Source organism: Salmo trutta, chromosome 4, assembly GCF_901001165.1.
Source record: "Salmo trutta chromosome 4, fSalTru1.1, whole genome shotgun sequence".
In the NCBI taxonomy this organism is placed as follows: Eukaryota; Metazoa; Chordata; class Actinopteri; order Salmoniformes; family Salmonidae; genus Salmo; species Salmo trutta.
The window spans coordinates 50,068,551-50,074,262 of NC_042960.1; positions in this window are offsets into that span (position 1 = coordinate 50,068,551).

Below are 5,712 nucleotides of genomic sequence, written 5' to 3' on the forward strand. Positions count from 1 at the left end.
GACCAAGACATGGCGCTCTGGTACTGCTTGCTGTGCAGTAGCAGAGAGAACAGTCTATGACTAGGGTGGCTGGAGTCTTTGACATTTTTAGGGCCTTCCTCTGACATTGCCTGGTATAGAGGTCCTGGATGGTAGGAAGATTGGCCCCAGTGATGTACTGGGCTGTACGCACTACCCTCTGTAGTGCCTTGCGGTCGGAGGCCGAGCAGTTGCCATGCCCGGCAGTGATGCACCCGTCAGGATGCTCTCAATGGTGCAGCTGTAGAACCTTTTGAGGATCTGAGGACCCATACCAAGTTTTTTTCAGTCTCCAGAGGGGGATAGGTTTTGTCGTGCCCTCTTCATGACTGTCTTGGTGTGCTTGGACCATGTTAGTTTTTTGGTGATGTGGACACCAAGGAACTTGAAGCTCTCAACCTGCTCCACTGCTGGCCCTTCGATGAGAATGGGGGCGTGCTCGCTCCTCTTTTTCCTGTAGTCCACGATCATCTTCTTTGTCTTGATCATGTTGAGGGAGAGGTTGTTGTCCTGGCACCACACAGCCAGGTCTCTGACCTCCTCCCTATAGGCTGTCTCGTCGTTGTTGGAGATCAGGCATACCACTGTTGTGTCATCGAAGGTGTTGGAGTTGTGCCTGGCCGTGCAGTCATGAGTGAACAGGGAGTACAGGAGTTGACTGAGCATACACCCCTCAGGGGCCCCTGTGTTGAGGATCAGCGTGGCGGATGTGATGTTACCTACCCTTACCACCTGGGGCGGGCCGTTAGGAAGTCCAGGATCCAGTTGCAGAGGGAGGTGTTTAGTCCCAGGGTCCTTACCTTATTGATGAGCTTTGAGGGCACTATGGTGTTGAATGCTGAGCTGCAGTTAATGAATAGCATTCTCATATAGGGGTTCCTTTTGTCCAGGTGGGAAAGGGCAGTGTGGAGTGCAATAGAGATTGCATAGTCTGTGGATCCTGGGCCGGAATGAAAATTGGAGTGGGTCCGTGGTTTCTGGGATGATGGTGTTGATGTGAGCTATGACCAGTCTTTCAAAGCATTTCATGGCTACAGATGTGAGTGCTACGGGTCAGTAGTCATTTAGGCAGGTTCCCTTAGTGTTCTTTGGCAGAGGCACTATGATGGTCTGCTTAAAACATGTTGGTATTACAGACTCGGACAGGGAGAGGTTGAAAATGTCAGTGAAGACACTTGCCAGTTGGTCAGCGCATGCTCGCAGTACACGTCCTGGTAAGCCATCTGGCCCTGCAGCCTTGTGAATGTTGACTTGTTTAAAGGTCTTACATCGGCTACGGAGAGCGTGATCACACAGTTTTCCGGAACAGCTGGTGCTCTTCTGCATGTTTCAGTGTTATTTGCCTCGAAGCAAACATTGTTTGAAAAGAGTTTAGCTCGTCTGGTAGGCTCGTGTCACTGAGCAGCTCTTGGCAATGCTTCACTTTGTAGTCTGTAATGGTTTGCAAGCCCTGCCACATCCGACGAGCGTCAGAGACTGTGTATTACGATTCGATCTTAGTCCTGTATTGATGCTTTGCCAGTTTGATGTTTCGTCGGAGGGCAGAGTGGGATTTCTTGTAAGCTTCTGGGTTAGAGTCCCGCTCCTTGGAAGCGGCAGCTCTAGCCTTTGGCTCAGTGCAGATGCTGCCTGTAATCCATGGCTTCTAGTTGGGGTATGTACGTATGGTCACTCTGGGGCTGACGTCATTGATGCACTTATTGATGAAGCCAATGACTGATGTGATGTACTCCTCAATGCCATCGGAGGAATCCCGGAACATATTCCAGTCTGTGCTAGCAAAACAGCCCTGTAGCTTAGCATCTGCAACATCTGACCACTTTTTAATTGATCTAGTCACTGGTGCTTCCTGCTTTAATTTTTGCTTGTAAGCAGTGATCAAGAGGATAGAATTATGGTCAGACTTGCCAAATGGAGGGTGAGGGAGAGCTTTGTATGCATCTCTGTGTGTGGAGTATAGGTTTGCACATTTAACATGCTGATAGAAATTTGGTAAAACGGATTTAAGTTTCCGTGCATTAAAGTCCCCGGTTACTAGGAGCGCCGCCTCTGGGTGAGCGTTTTCTTGTTTGGTTATGGCGGAATACAGCTCATTCAATGCTGTCTTAGTGCCACCCTCTGACTGTGGTGGTATGTAAACAGCTACAAAGAATACAGATGAAACCCTCTCGGTAGGTTGTGTGGTCTACAGCTTATCATGAGATACTCTACCTCAGGCGAGCAATAACTCGAGACTTCCTTAGATATCGTGCACCTGCTGTTATTTACAGAAATACATAGTCCGCCGGTACATCATATAACCAGCCAGCTGTATGTTGATATTGTCGTCTCAGCCACAACTCCATGAAGCATAAGATGTTACAGTTTTTAATATCCCGTTGGTAGTTTAATCTTCCACGTAACTTGTCGATTTTATTCTCCAAGGATTGCATGTTTCCTAGCAGAATGGAGGGACGTGGGGGTTTATTCGATCACCTAAGAATTCTCAGAATGCAGCCCACCCTTTGGCCCCTCTTTCTCCGCCTCCTCTTCACGCAGATCACAGGGATTGGGGCCTATTCCCGAGGAAGCAGTATATCCTTCGCATCGGGCTTGTCAGAGTGTTGAAAGAAGAAAAAGGATTCTGCTAGTCCGTGGTGAGTAATCGCAGTCCTGATGTAGAGACGGTAGTGGCAACATTATGTACAAAATAAGTAAAAAAATTAAGTTACAACCAACGCAAATAAACAAACTAAAAACGCAATCGACTGGAAAAATGTAAAACGTCTGCCTTCTTCTCCGGCACCATCTTAGTTTAGGTAGAATGTCTTGACACTGCTTCTTTGTCCCCAAAGTGGCTTCATCCCTTCAAATCCTGTTCCTCATCCTTGTTGATGTGAAATGACTGGATTGGTGACAGAAAATGACAAAAGATTAAGGACAAGCTAGTAGGACATAATGTAGTTAGTTACATGGTCAAGTGATTGGGCGCTGGATATTTTGTGTACTGAGACCACAAGAGGGCACCGTGTGACTTGAATCTCTCCCTCCCACCATACTACAATCTTCGCCTGGGTGATGAAAATCAAATGGATCAGTGGATACAGGATCAGAAGGGAACCCATTTCTTCTGTTTCTGTGAATCTATCCTCTTACCTCCACACATTTGTCTTTGTCTTGCCTTAAATAACTGTAAATATAAGAAAATATGCAGAGAGAGAAAGAGAGAGAGCGAGATAACAATCCCCACAGTAAAATGACGATCACCATGATCAGATCAATGTTTGCCCAAGTAACCTAAGAACAGAATTGTAATTTGGAGGCACTTAAAGTGGAACTGACAGCATTGTATCTGCTTTGCAGAAATGAAACAAACAGACAATCATAATATCAGTAAAAAAATGTCAAATTCCCAGTTGATGCTACAAAACTAACTTTACAAGAGGTTTTAAAAATAGATTATATTTGACTCAACACTCCATGATGTAAACTAAAGCATTGTTGGCAGAATAGATGGATGAAGTTCAATGCATGATTTATATAATTCCCCAATATATTTCTTCGGAGTCCCAAAAAGATTGGTATCAGGTTGTAAATCACAGCTGGCCTGGTACATTGTTTGCTGCCTCCATTTGGGATGCACTGTTTCAGTTTCAGTATTTTGGACAAAAATGGTAAGTATTCAGACCCCTTCACTTTTTCCACATTTTGTTACATTACAGCCTTATTCTAAAATGGATAAAATTATATATTTTTCTCATCAATCTACACACAATACACCATAATGTCAAAGTAAAAACTGGTTTTTAGACATTTTTGCGAATGTATAAAAAATAAATAAAAAAATACCTTATTTACATAAGTATTCAGATCCTTTGCTATGAGATTTGAAATTGAGCTCAGGTGCATCCTCTTTCCATTGATCATCCTTGAGGTATTTCTACAACTTGATTGGAGTCCACCTGTGGTAAATTCCATTGATTGGACATGATTTGGAAAGGCACACACCTGTCTATATAAAGGTCAAACAGTTGACAGTGCATGTCATAGCAAAAACCAAGCAATGAGGTCGAAGGAATTGTCTGTAGAGCTCCGAGACAGGATTGTGTCGAGGCACAGATCTGAGGAATGGTACCAGAACACTGAAGGTCCCCAAGAACACAGTGGCATCTATCATTCTTAAATGGAAGAAGTTTGGAACCTCCACTCTTCCTAGAGCTGGCCGCCCGGCCAAACTGAGCAATCAGGGGAGAAGAGCCTTGGTCAGGGAGGTGACCAAGAACCCGATGGTCACTCTGACAGAGCTCCAGAGTTCCACTGTGGAGATGGGAGAACCTTCCAGAAGGACAACCATCTCTGCAGCCCTCCACCAATCAGGCCTTTATGGTTGAGTGGCCAGACGGAAGCCACTCCTTGGTAAAAGGCACATGACAGCCCACTTGGAGTTTGCCAAAAAGCACTTAAAGGACTCTCAGACCATGAGAAACAAGATTCTCTGGTCTGATGAAACCAAGATTGAACTCTTTGGCCTGAATGCCAAGCGTCACGTCTGGAGGAAACCTGGCGCCATCCCTACGGTGAAGCATGGTGGTGGCAGCATCATGCTGTGGGGATGTATTTCAGCAGCAGGGACTGGGAGACTAGTCAGGATCGAGGAAAAGATGAACAGAGCAAAGTACAGAGAGATCCTTGATGAAAACCTGCTCCAGACCTCAGACTGGGGCGAAAGTTCACCTTCTAACAGGACAATGACCCTTAGCACACAGCCAAGATAATGCAGGAGTTAGCTTGGGGACAAGTGTCTGAATGTCCTTGAGTGTCCCAGCAAGAGCCCGGACTTGAACCCGATCGAACATCTCTGGAGAGACCTGAAAACAGCTGTGCAGCAATGCTCCCCATCCAACCTGACAGAGCTTAAGAGGACCTGCAGAGAAGAATGGGAGAAACTACGCAAATATAGGTGTACCAAGCTTGTAGCGTCATACCCATGAAAACTTAAGGCTGTAATTGCTGCCAAATTTGCAAACATTTCTTATAACCTGTTTTTGCTTTGTCACTATGGGTTATTGTGTGTAGACTGATGAGAAAAAAAATGTAATCCATTTTAAATAAAGCCGTAACGTAACAAAATGTGGAAAATGTAAAGGGGTATGATTATTTTTCGAATGCATTGTAACTGAGGCTGGGAATGTCAATACAATCAAACTACCAAGGGAAATGATCACAAGTCAGTCATAATGTAGCTAATAGGCTAGTGTATTTATTTATGTAGCAAGCTAAAAACACAATGCCTAATGTTAGCCTGCTAGCTAGCTGCTAGGAGGATGTCATGTCACTGGAGGAGTGGCTGACTTTTTCCCCTCATATTGTTTTTTGGTGGCTATACATGCAGGTGTCATTTGATTAGCTAGGCAAGATCTTGAACGACTTATCCAGTTAGCATATCTCCTGCATTCGCAAATTCACTCTGGCCCTCTACTCTGATTTCAAAGCACTCTTGTCTGAGTGTGCCAGAGCGCAGAATAACTAATGCATTTATGAACGCAACCCCCGCTGAATTTGACCGGTGTCAGTAAAAGTAGGCAAAGAAAGTAATAGCTAGTCACAAGCGCTCTAGATAACATGTAAACAGCCTAGCTAACCAGCTCTGCTAGGGCGAGTAAAATGCTCAGAGTGAGGTGTTCTCTCATTTGTGTCTGGAAGTAGCTAGCTAGG